The sequence below is a fragment of the Camelus bactrianus genome, chromosome 27 (assembly GCF_048773025.1).
Source record: "Camelus bactrianus isolate YW-2024 breed Bactrian camel chromosome 27, ASM4877302v1, whole genome shotgun sequence".
Classification (NCBI taxonomy): domain Eukaryota; kingdom Metazoa; phylum Chordata; class Mammalia; order Artiodactyla; family Camelidae; genus Camelus; species Camelus bactrianus.
Window position 1 is genome coordinate 19,567,402 of NC_133565.1, and position 11,179 is coordinate 19,578,580.

General features: G+C 39.9%; 1 long non-coding RNA gene across 3 annotated transcripts; it reads left to right on the forward strand.

Annotated features, from left to right (window-relative positions):
• The first annotated feature begins 429 nt into the window (after window positions 1–429).
• LOC123619085 (uncharacterized) lies at window positions 430–10,961 on the forward strand. Of its 3 annotated transcripts, none has more exons than XR_006727623.2 (5): window positions 430–740; window positions 1,276–1,378; window positions 5,684–5,817; window positions 7,201–7,381; window positions 7,623–10,320. It is a non-coding gene; the product is annotated as an uncharacterized LOC123619085 (long non-coding RNA). The 3 variants fall into 3 exon arrangements; XR_012502676.1 differs by lacking the exon at window positions 5,684–5,817 and adding an exon at window positions 10,329–10,961 and having other exon boundaries at window positions 436–740; window positions 7,623–7,964; XR_006727622.2 differs by lacking the exon at window positions 5,684–5,817 and having other exon boundaries at window positions 437–740.
• The last annotated feature ends 218 nt before the right edge of the window (window positions 10,962–11,179 follow it).

Sequence of the window (11,179 nt, forward strand, 5' to 3'; positions counted from 1 at the left end):
TGTCCCTGAAGGCCTTAAGGGCAGCTGGCCAAACTTCACCCATTCCTCCCCACGCAGATCCCGAGCTGTCTCAACCTTCAACTCTTGTTTTTTTTTTTCACTTGTGGAATCTGGCAGCTGTGCTTTTTCATGTTTGTTTTGGGATAGTTCACATTTTTTAGATAAAATACTTATTTGGGGTCCTTGATTTTTGTTTGTCAGAAGCACCCGGCCATGGAGGGGATGAACTTTTACCTGGACCTCACAAGAGGAAAACAAATGATCCAGCTCCTCAAAATCTGATAGCTGCACCAAAATAAATTCAAGTCTTTGCCTCTTTCAAAACACTGACATACTGATCCTTAAAACTACATATGTTTAAGAATAACCAAGAGGAGGGGAAAAAAAAATCCCCTCGCAACATTTGTCTTCTGAACTCTGAGCTGATTATTTTTCTTCCACATGGCCTGAGGTCTCAGAGAGGACACTCTTTGGGAAGATGGAACATGACATGGGGAAGTTCGGGCTACTGGTGACATGGACAGGAAAAGGGCTTGTGCTTAGGGAAAACAACTTTCAGCCAAAGAGAAATATCACATAGAGAAAAGGCAAACAAAGCTATAGCGCATTCCCATTAAAAGTTGGCCTTGTCTCTTGAAATTCAAAGTTGACCGAATAGAACACGCTTTCATCGTCAATCTGTGCCGCGCAGACCTCAGAACGTATGGAAGCCGTGGGAAATAGGATAAAGTGAAACCCAGGTAAGAGTGAGAAGGAAAGGCAGGTCTAAGCAAGGAGTAACAAGTAAGTCTTGAAAAATGTTAGAGGTAAAGCTCGATGGGCAGAAAAAATGACCATTGCTTCTGAAAAAGATAGCAAAACAAAAAAATGCCAGGATGCCAGTTTAGGTAAAGAGATCCCAAGCCATTCTCATTAGTGTCAAGTTTATCTCAATATTCTCTGTCTGGAATATTCTCAACCACACCTTCTCTCTCCAAACAGAACAATTTTGGTAGGGCTTGTTTTATAAAAGTTTACTTGACTATTTTAACAAAAGTGAAGATGAATTTACTCTTGGTTCATGTCAGGACCTGCAGGAAAAGGACCGCAGCCCCATCATTCCTGAGTAGTCATTCTGGAATTTTGCTGTAATTTTATAACTTGATTCCTATGATATTAAAAATAAATTCAATCTTATCAGTAATGGTTCCTTTATTCGCTTTCAGAATTAAATTACATTTTTTTTTCCTTAATAGGTTTAATAAAGCAGGTCTAGAAATACATTTTTTTTTTCAGGACCCACCTTTTGGAACCTTAATTTTGAAGCTGAGTTGTTTTGAAGACATGGCTGGGACAAGATCTCGGAGAGAGACAGGACGCAGGATCTTTCGCTTGCTGTGTAATGTCCGATTCCCAATTTGCACAAATGTAGAAAAGGATATGGTAATAATTCTGGGTCGGTCCAGGATTGAGGATTCCATGACTGTATGTGCGAAAGTGTGTGATAATGGCTGCACAATTGGGCTGAATCCCAGTTCTGCTGCTTATTAGCAACGTGACCCTGGGTCAATTGCTTAACCGCTCTGTACGTTAATTTCCTGCACAGAGAGTGGGGATATTAACAGTCCTGGTATTCCCCGATTTCTGAGCTTTACAGCATCTCACTTGGAAGGAAGACCTCACATTCGTATCTATTTTCGCAACTGAAAGAAATTTAAAGAGAATTTTTGCTTTTAGGGAAGAAAAAAAAAAAGGCGAAGAGGGAAACTAGTGTTCTGCATTGGTTTTGCAGAGAGCCCCTCTACAGCTGCCCCCACCCCGATTAGAGGGAATGGCACTGCCAGTCGCGTCTGAGCATCACGCCTGCTGTAGCTTCTCACTGTGTCTCTGAGCGTCTGTGTTTTATCTCCATTTATTTTTGTGCATCCCTTAGCAAGTTGTGTCCTTAGGTAACTGCTTCTTCAGTTTACATCATTTCAGTTACATCATTTCATAGGATCACTCTACGTTCAGATAGTGGGGAAACCTGGATTTACCTTATGGTGTTTTTAGGAAGACTTAAATGAGTTCAAAGAGGTGGATCTTGGGAGCTACTTGATATATAACTGTTTGCTATTGTTATTGTCCTTGATGTGGCCATCATGAGGGTCTCAACTGATGAAACTATTTTTGTTTTATTTACGTATTTATTTTGCTATGAACTTGAGGATGCTGCAATACATCAATGCAATGGGTTTCTTAGATTTCTGTAAGGATCATGGCTGGAAAAAAAGGGATTCTGGACACTCTGGTTAAAAACACAAAGGATTCTTCGAGGCTGCCTTTCTCTTGTGTGTTAGGACGGCAGCGTTTTGACTGAACATAGGAGCCCTTGTCAGCTGTCCGGGGAGGGTTAACTCACACCTCGGCAGGAGCCTCATGCCATTAAGTCAGGGAGAGTAATGAAATTTCATTTAATTTGTCAGGAAGAAAGTGCTAATGTTAAAAGGCATTTAATAAAAAAGGGAGAGATTCTTTGAAAGGGAGTCCTTAAGTAATTACTTCAAGTGTCTTAGGTCTCCTCACCAGAATATTTACATTAGTGTCTTACAGAGCCAGTGTGTAATTAAATTAGTACAGCATTTACATTCCTGGTCTCTCTCTTTTTTTTTTTTTTCCAAGGAAGTGTGATTTTATTAATAATCCTCCTTAAAAAGAGAGAGAAAATGATTTGATATAATAAAACTTGACGTTAGTTTTCTTTTTTTTTTTTGAAATAGTTTGAGAGAATTGCTGGATGAAAATTACACGTGTGCAAGTGTGTGTGTGTGTGTGTGTGTGTGTGTGTGATGGGAAGGAGGGCTGCTTGCAGCCTGGGGTGGCCGTGCTCCTTCCATTGCCATTTGGGAGGGTGTCATCTTTCATCTTCTCAGACCTGCCATGGAGAGTCAGGTCAGCACCCACGGGCTGCCAGCATATGGCGGTGGGTAGCCTTGTCTAGCTAGGGTGGGTCCTCTCTCCAACTTGTCTGGGAGGAGAAGATGGATAACGGTGGATGTGTGAGTGCAAGGAAGTCCTCCTGAAGCAGGGCACGGCTGCTCATCCTCGTCACGGCTCCCGTGTGCACGGGCAAGCACAGTGCCATCACCACCCGCTGCTGGAGAAGAGAAGTCATGTGCCAGGAGGGGTGGGCAGCCCACGGGGACCCCGGCCGGAGGGATTTGCACCTCCACTGTAGGTCACATTTAGAATAAAGGTTCTTCAACATTTCTTTGGAAATAACCTGGTGGCATGTCCAAACTGATCCGTGAAACATTCTCACACGTGAAGCTGTGCACAAACATCGTGTGAATGTTTTACTTTGATCAAGTCCATCTTCCATGAGGGTGTAGTAATATGAGCATAAGTTGCCGAGTTGAAGACAAGATCTATAAAAGGAGATGTTATAGATACATCTCATAGAGTTGAGTGGAAGATGAAAGGAGGTCGGGTTATCAGAAAAGCCTGTAAACGCTAAAATGCTCAAAGTCTTAGCTATTATTATAACTGCAATCAAAGTGGTTTTACTAAAATGCAAGTCTGATCCTGTCTGTCTCTTTTTTATTGTCATCCAATGGCTTTCCATGGCCCTCGGTAAAAGCCTGAACTTTTCAGTAAGCCACGCATTGTCTCTGCTAATTTCCAAAAGGCATTGTTCATGAATCGGCTCTTCAAAATATCAGGTCTTCAATGTGTAAGAACTCCCTCGCGTCTGGATCTTCACGGATGTTTTTCCTCTGGAGCTGTGTAGCCCAGTACATCAGCCACTAGGCTTTTTAAACTGTAACTAGGAAAGGGATACATTAGGAGTTGGGGATTAACGACACACATTACTATATATAAAATAGATGAACAGTAAGGACCTACTGTATAGTACAGGGAACTATATCCAACTTCTTGTAATAGTCTATAATGGAAAAGACTCTGAAAAGAAAATATGTGTATGTATGTACATGTACAACTGAATCACTTTGCTGTACACCTGAAACTAACATTGTAAGTCAACTACATTGCACTAAAATTTTTAAAAAATATTGTAACTAAAAAAAAGAAAATTAAGTAACACTAAAAACTTACTTTTTTGTGTGCACTAAACACGTTTCATCACTCAGTCATCATGGTGCGTGACTAGCAGTCACCATGTTAGAAAGTGCAGCTCTGGACCATCCCAGCTGAGCAGAGAATCCATTTGGACATCACAGGTCTACACTGGTTAGGAGATCACTATCTTACAACTTGATTAGATTTTTCAGCTTAGCTATCACTTCCGTAGGGAAGTCTTTCCTATCTCCACCCCATGCCTTAAAGAACAGTCAGACTGTCCTTTCCAATATCCCACCATATGGAAGTTGCCTGGGTGCTCATCTGAGTTCCCTGATCATCCATGGGCTCAGTGATGTCAGGGGCTTATCAGAATATTGAACAGTATCATATTGTTCCTTTAGAGAGCAAATCATAACCAAAGTATCCATTGAGTATTTACCAGGTGCCACTCTATGTACTTTATATGTATAATCTCACTTGCTACATAAGTAAGTACTGTTCATCTCACTGAGTACATAAGTGGGGACTACCGGTTGTCTCACCAGGGCAAATGAAGAGCCCGAGTCAGAGAGAGGTTACTCACTAGCTCGGGTCTTGCAAATATTAAGAGGAAGCGTGTGTGCGAGTTCAGGCAGCCTGATCGCAGCACTAACCCTGCAAAACTCCCTGTGGGTCACACCCACGCAATTTTGTCCAAAGAATGTGGAGCACCCAGGGACGGGCATGAAAGCAGACAAGAGTTACCCTTTCATAACATCACTGTGTTTTCAAATTGTACCAATTTCCCCCCCAGCCTGACTATCTAAAGGGTTGTTTTCTTTTAATAAGTGCTTTCAGCTCTATTTCTTCAGCTCTCAACCGGAGTGGGGATAAAGAGGGCGTAGAACACCCTCTCTACAGTTAAGAAACCTAAGGTTCAGAGAGGAGAGGCACGATGAAAGGCTGGGGGCTAACTCTGCAAAGTCAAAGTCGAATTCAGGCAGCCTTGGCAAGTCTTCAACTGATACGATGCACGCAGGCAAGGCATCCGAGTCATCGACTTTGATTTTTCTTGGCTCTAATGTTTCGTTTTCTGACTGCCCAAGTCATGTTCATTAGCAGTATCATTGCTTTCTCAGCTGCCTGTGTTACTGATGTTAATTGTTAGATAATGAAATAAGCAGACATTGTTTTCAACGAATTAAGACGCTGTCTATAATTAGGTCCCCACTCAGACCTTAAGCTTCATGACTACTGTATCATGACAGCTATTAATACATCAATATTTTAGTTATCCTCATAGACTATTATTATTATGGCTGTTGTTTTTGATACCACAAAAAAGCTTCTTATAAAGCAAATTTATTTAATACAAACTTTTCATTAAGTGGGATTCTCATTACGACTGAAACTTAAGATTTTAGGTCTTATTTGCAGTGTCCAAATCCATGAATAAATAGGAAAATGAAGGATTCATTGGGTCCCCAGTGAGACTACATTCTATTTTGTTAAAAACTAAAGTGTTAAAATGGGAAACTTTATGTTCTGGATTTTGTACATTCAGAGGATTTAATATGAGCCTGCAATGCTCTCTGAACTTTACGTATATTGATCCATTTACTCCTGGTAAGAAATCACTATGATTATTATCCTCATTATACAGACAAGAAAATTGAGATACAGGACTATAACAACTTGGCCAAATCACAGAGCTGGGATTTGAACTGATGCAACGTACTTCCAAAGTGCACTTCTAAACCGCACTGCCCTGTATCACCTCCCCACCGGCAGGTCCAGGTACGGACATGAAAGTAGATACAGAAGTGTATACATACAGGAAAAGTTAAGAATGACCTTTCTCAAGAAGCAGGAAGAGTTGAAAGGTCCTCCCATGTCTTTATTTGAAGATACCATCTATGTGCCAACACATTTAAAAAAAAGAAAATCGGGTGCCCGTGTCTAAATAGGAAGTACGAGAAGGGATTTCTGGTAAAATTTGGCAAATTTACCTGGTTCGATAAAGAAGGATATTAGTAAGAAAATTTTCAAAATCCATTTTATACTTTTTTATTGTGCAATATAACATCACTTTTGTTCAGCAGGAGCAAAAATTTCAGTTGATGTTTAGAGAATTGTTCTAAGTTGGTGTCATTTAAGTGAATTTTGATCTGTAAATAACCATCTGTATTTGGCTATTATCTAATATTGGTCCACATAAAGCTAAATTTACAGTCTCTTTTCCCAAACATAAAGGAAAAAAATGAGTGAAAATAAGGGAGCTGAAAAATATATTCCCAGGTTCCTATTAACAGCAGCTTCAACCAAAACCCAGGTGTAAGATTTTCCTCCCCACCATAATATTACCACTAATGACATTTTACAAATGCATAGATTGTATGTACACTTTCTTCAGAGCAATTTTTAAAGAGGGTGCAGTGGTTCACCCCAGCATTTGACCATCTTAGTTACTTTGCAGGACAAACAGAAGATCTGACCTGATCGGGTCGGCTGGAATCTGGCCTTTAGATGGGAAGGAATCAAAAATGGGAGAAGCTATGGAAAAAGTCCATTGAAGTGAAAGGAAAACACATCTCTACGTCTGAAGACTCTGAAATAGCTAGGGAAAAAAAAAAAAAAAAGCAATCAGTGTTTTTGACTCGAAAGCTTATTCTAAGGAAGGAGAAGAAAAGAAAAAAAAAACAGCAGACCACTTTGCTTTTCAAAAAAGAATGCTTTTTGAAAAAGTAGCATTCCACAGAAAAACATAAAACAGCGGAAGCTTTTAAACACAATTCAAACAATTGCTAACATGATTTAAACTTAAACTCCCGGCAAAGGAAACATCAAATGATCAAAAATCGTGTTTGCTGCCTTTTTAAAACAACAACAACAACAAACACACACATATTGAAATGGGAAAAACAGATTCAGAAGAAGTGATTTGTAAGGATGTGGTTAAAACTATTTATATACGGGGTTCTATTTGTTTTACAGCTAGTGGCGTCCGGACAGCATGAAAGGTTATCTTTGACAAGGTTTTAGCTATTATTTTCTTCCAGTGAAATGGTATTTCTTGAGAAAAAAAGGTCTTTGGAACAAAATAACAATAAATCCTGATTTAGATACATAAACCTGCCATTGATATCACATAATATCAGTGTTCTTTCTCACTCGATACAGGCGTTTTAAAGATAAATGGTAAAACTGAACTGGAAATCCATCTGGCCGGCTGCCTGCTCTAATGAATAACCCCACTTTGGCGCGTGCAATGTAAGCAGAAAGTTCTCTCCCGGCCTCTTTCGTCTGTCATGAATCTACGGGACAGCCGACATAATATCTGGATGGCAACGGTGTGCTAACAGTGCGGTGACTTCCATTTTCTTTGCTTTCTATTGATTTTCACTTAATAACTGGCGAAATACTAAACGTCCGCCCTGAGTACCTAATAAATCCTGCCTGAGCTTTTTATTGAGGAGAATTTAATAAAAACAACCATTGCGGCTGAGGGATTTTTCTTCTGGACAGAACATAGGGGTAGGGAACAGCGGGGTTGGGGCAAGAGGAAGCCATTTGATTTTTTTTTTTTCTTTTCTTTTTTTAAGGAACTTTCTCCCCTTTGGAAAAGCATTCATGTCAAGGATGCCTGTGTGTTTGCACTGGGTTCCTGGGAGAAGATGCTCTAAATTGTGCAGGCTGGCGGTCTGGTGAACAGGAGGATAAAGGGACGCAAAGACTTGGCAAAAAACATCTTTCTGATCCTCTGGCGTCCTCTGGTACCTGCTTTCAAGCTTCAGCCAAGGACTTCCTCATTGTTGCCAGTGGCTGTCAAAAATCTATAGGAATATGCATTTTACCAATATATTTCATTCTTTGGGGTTTCATCTAGAAATTCAAGCCTGACATGCCTGCTGAGCCCTCAAGTATTTTACATAACAAAAGACATGGTAAGAATCTGAAGGGAGAGGGCACAAATTATTCCATTTAGGGCTAACTTGCAAATTCACTTTTGGGGAAAAGAGGTCTATTTGAGGCTTTGTAAAACCCAAAGAAAATTGGAAAGCGTGAGCTTTGCAGCCCTCACCATCTCCCTCTACATACACTTCCAGAACAATTTCCATTGTTGTGTTACGTGGTCTTTTAGAAGCATTTCACAGCCAGGGCTCCCCGCTCCCCAACCCTTCACATTTTAATTGGTTTTGAGGTTATTTTCAAATCACTGGGCTTATTGAACAAGCATTTTAGAATCTCCTTCTGTGTAGACACTCATTCCATTCCATTCTCCATAAAATTTCTAACCAAGAATCCACGTATTTAGAAAAATAAAAAATAGACCTCTATATTTTTTGAGTGAAGTTCTTTTTAAAATAAAATCCATGGATCCCTGGTTTGGGTAGCAACGTTATAAAAACCACAGTCACTGGAGCAAAGCTGGCCATGATGTGACCACTTGTCAACAGACGCATGGCAGTTTTTCCTGCAGAATATGGGGCCAGTGGCAGTGTGACATAGTGCAGGTTAATGTTGAAGGACCTTGATTGAAATCCTGGCATTCCTTCCGCTAAGGCTTGGTTACTTTATCTATGAAACAAGGGTACTATTGCCCAACAAGCATGGCTGACATCACTTTGGCAAAAGTCAATAAATGTCTGGGTGTGGACACAAGATGCCCATTTATTTCTCTGTGGTACCTCGATAGTGAGTAGTGGTTAATCAGATGGGTTAGGGTTTGAAATTGGCAAACCCCCAGAAATCCGTCCCCTTTTTGTACCCCTCCACAGTTTATAGCTGACTTAATTCTTCTGAGCCTCCTCATTGCTAAAATGGAGCTCATCTCAAAGTTTTTCAAACTGTGGAAGGAATGAATGCATATTAAGTGCTTAAAAGAGTTCCTGATGTAAATAAACCGCGCACTCCAGGTGATGATGACATGTCAGTGTAGATTCCTCACTTGTAACAGACGTGGAGGATGTTGGGCGTGGGTGAGGCTCTGCGTGTGTGTGATGGGGCATGAGAGAAATCTCCGTACCTCCCTCTCAGTGTCACTGTAAGCTTAAAACCGCTCCAGAATATAAAATCTATTTAAGAGAGAAAGAGAGAGAAGAAAGAACACCTACAACAAAACCAAGAGTTCTTGCCCATAGAAACACTCAGTAATGTTTGCTTTTATTATTTACAAATATTGCTTGAGAATAACGGAAATCAGGTTGTGAATCTTTACAGAACCTCCTGGTCATTATTCTGATGTGACTTTCACTTAATTTAGGTATTGATGTCTTCTTATTAATCCCAGTTTTGGGGGGAGGGGGAGGGTATTTGATCCTTTCCTTGTCCACTTCTTACTAAACATAAAGAGAATTTAGTAAAACCTTGAACATGTTCTCACTTCTGATTATCTTTTTAGAGGAGAGGGTTTTTGCATTTGGATTTTGGCTCTGTTTCTTAGATTCTTATGTAACCTAGTCTGTTCCATTCTCAGCAGAATATTTCGGTTCTAGCTAATCAGAGAAGCTAACACGGCAGAAAATCCAGCAGGACGTGTGTGCGTCCCCGAGTTGAGATTTGGGGGAGGTCATTCCAGACTTGAAACTCAGGGTTTTCTGGGTGCTGGGTGTTTGTTTCCTCTAATAGGTCCACCTGAAGGTGTATTGCTATTCAGATAATGTCTTCCACTGCTCAACAAAAGGTTGTTGTACTGAGCTGTGATTGTGACAAATGATTTACTATTAGGAACATTCTGTAATTATTGTTCGGTGGGACCACAGACCGATACATCATTAACATGATAGACGGCCTTTTATATCAGCAAAAATAACTAAATTAATAAAAATGGCTTCATTCCAAACCCTGTCAGAAAGCCAATACTCAGAACAATCAAGTATCAGGGATACCTGAGAAAGCCATAGTTTATACCCCCCAACAAATCATGTTTTATGCATCAGTCATAAAATATTTGTATATATAATCTCTATAATATGGATCTGTGTAATGGAACAGGTTTGTATAGATACCAGCTCTGAACAAAACATAGAAGGTATTTAAATATTTTTCTCCCAAATGATTCAGATGGAAATTTATGCTTTTATGCAATTGAATGGCAATTTTAAAATATTAGAATCTGCCTAGGATGGCTTTTCTTTCAATTCTCAAGCATCCGGGAATATTTTAATGAGGATCCCACAGACTGGCATGTCTTTCCTTGGTCTTCCTACCTTCCACTCTTCCTTCTCTCTTTTCTTTTCATCAACAGACTCCTGATTTCTGCTTTCAATACTTAGCCTCATTTTTTTTTTTTTTACTTTTTCACACAGAATGAAATATTAAATATTTCATGATGGAAACAATTTTCCTACACCAAAGCATCTAGAAGCCTCCAACAAAGCTTTACTCAAAAAAAAAAAAAAAAAAATCTCTCTAGCACCTGATTTAAGGTGTCTGAAAGAACTGACATGTCAGTAATGATATTTGCGAAGAAAGTTAACATGGCGGCATTTGATGAAATTAACTGATTGTTGAAAAATGTGGACCCTGCTTGCTTTGCCATTTCTGTTCAGCAGAGGCTACCAGAGCTGGGGAGCTCCAGGAACATGGTCTGACTAATCCCCTACCGTCTTCCATTAGCACTGTGAGGGAGCTATCTTTGCTGCCACCCTACAGAGAAGGACACCGAGACTCAGGATGGTCAAGGACGTGTCTAAGTTCTGTCTCCCCTTGACATTCCCACCACACGCACACTTGAGTCTGTGCTGAAAACCAAGACACACCGAAGTTATCGCTGATCAGCTTTGCCATCTCAAACAGCTACTGCTCCAAAGAAATAAAATCTACCACGGTATCTTTCAATATCTCTGCTCATATTGCTGTGATTCTTATGTTTAAAAAATGTACTAACCATAATACGCCGTATGATTAAGTAAATAAATAATTAAATTTCGTTAAAAATCTAGGTTGGTCAAAAATGGAGTATTTTTAAGAATGCTATATATTTTTTCAGCATGGGGTTAAATGCAAAATGCCGTTAGTCTTGGATAAGCACTGGATAGTTAAGACGTCTGCATCACCCTTCAACATTGCTCAATGTGTTTGAGGTATGCTCCAGCATATGGAAGAACACAATAGTTGGCCAAGAAAATGCAGGAGATATTTAAACTGAAGACTGGGG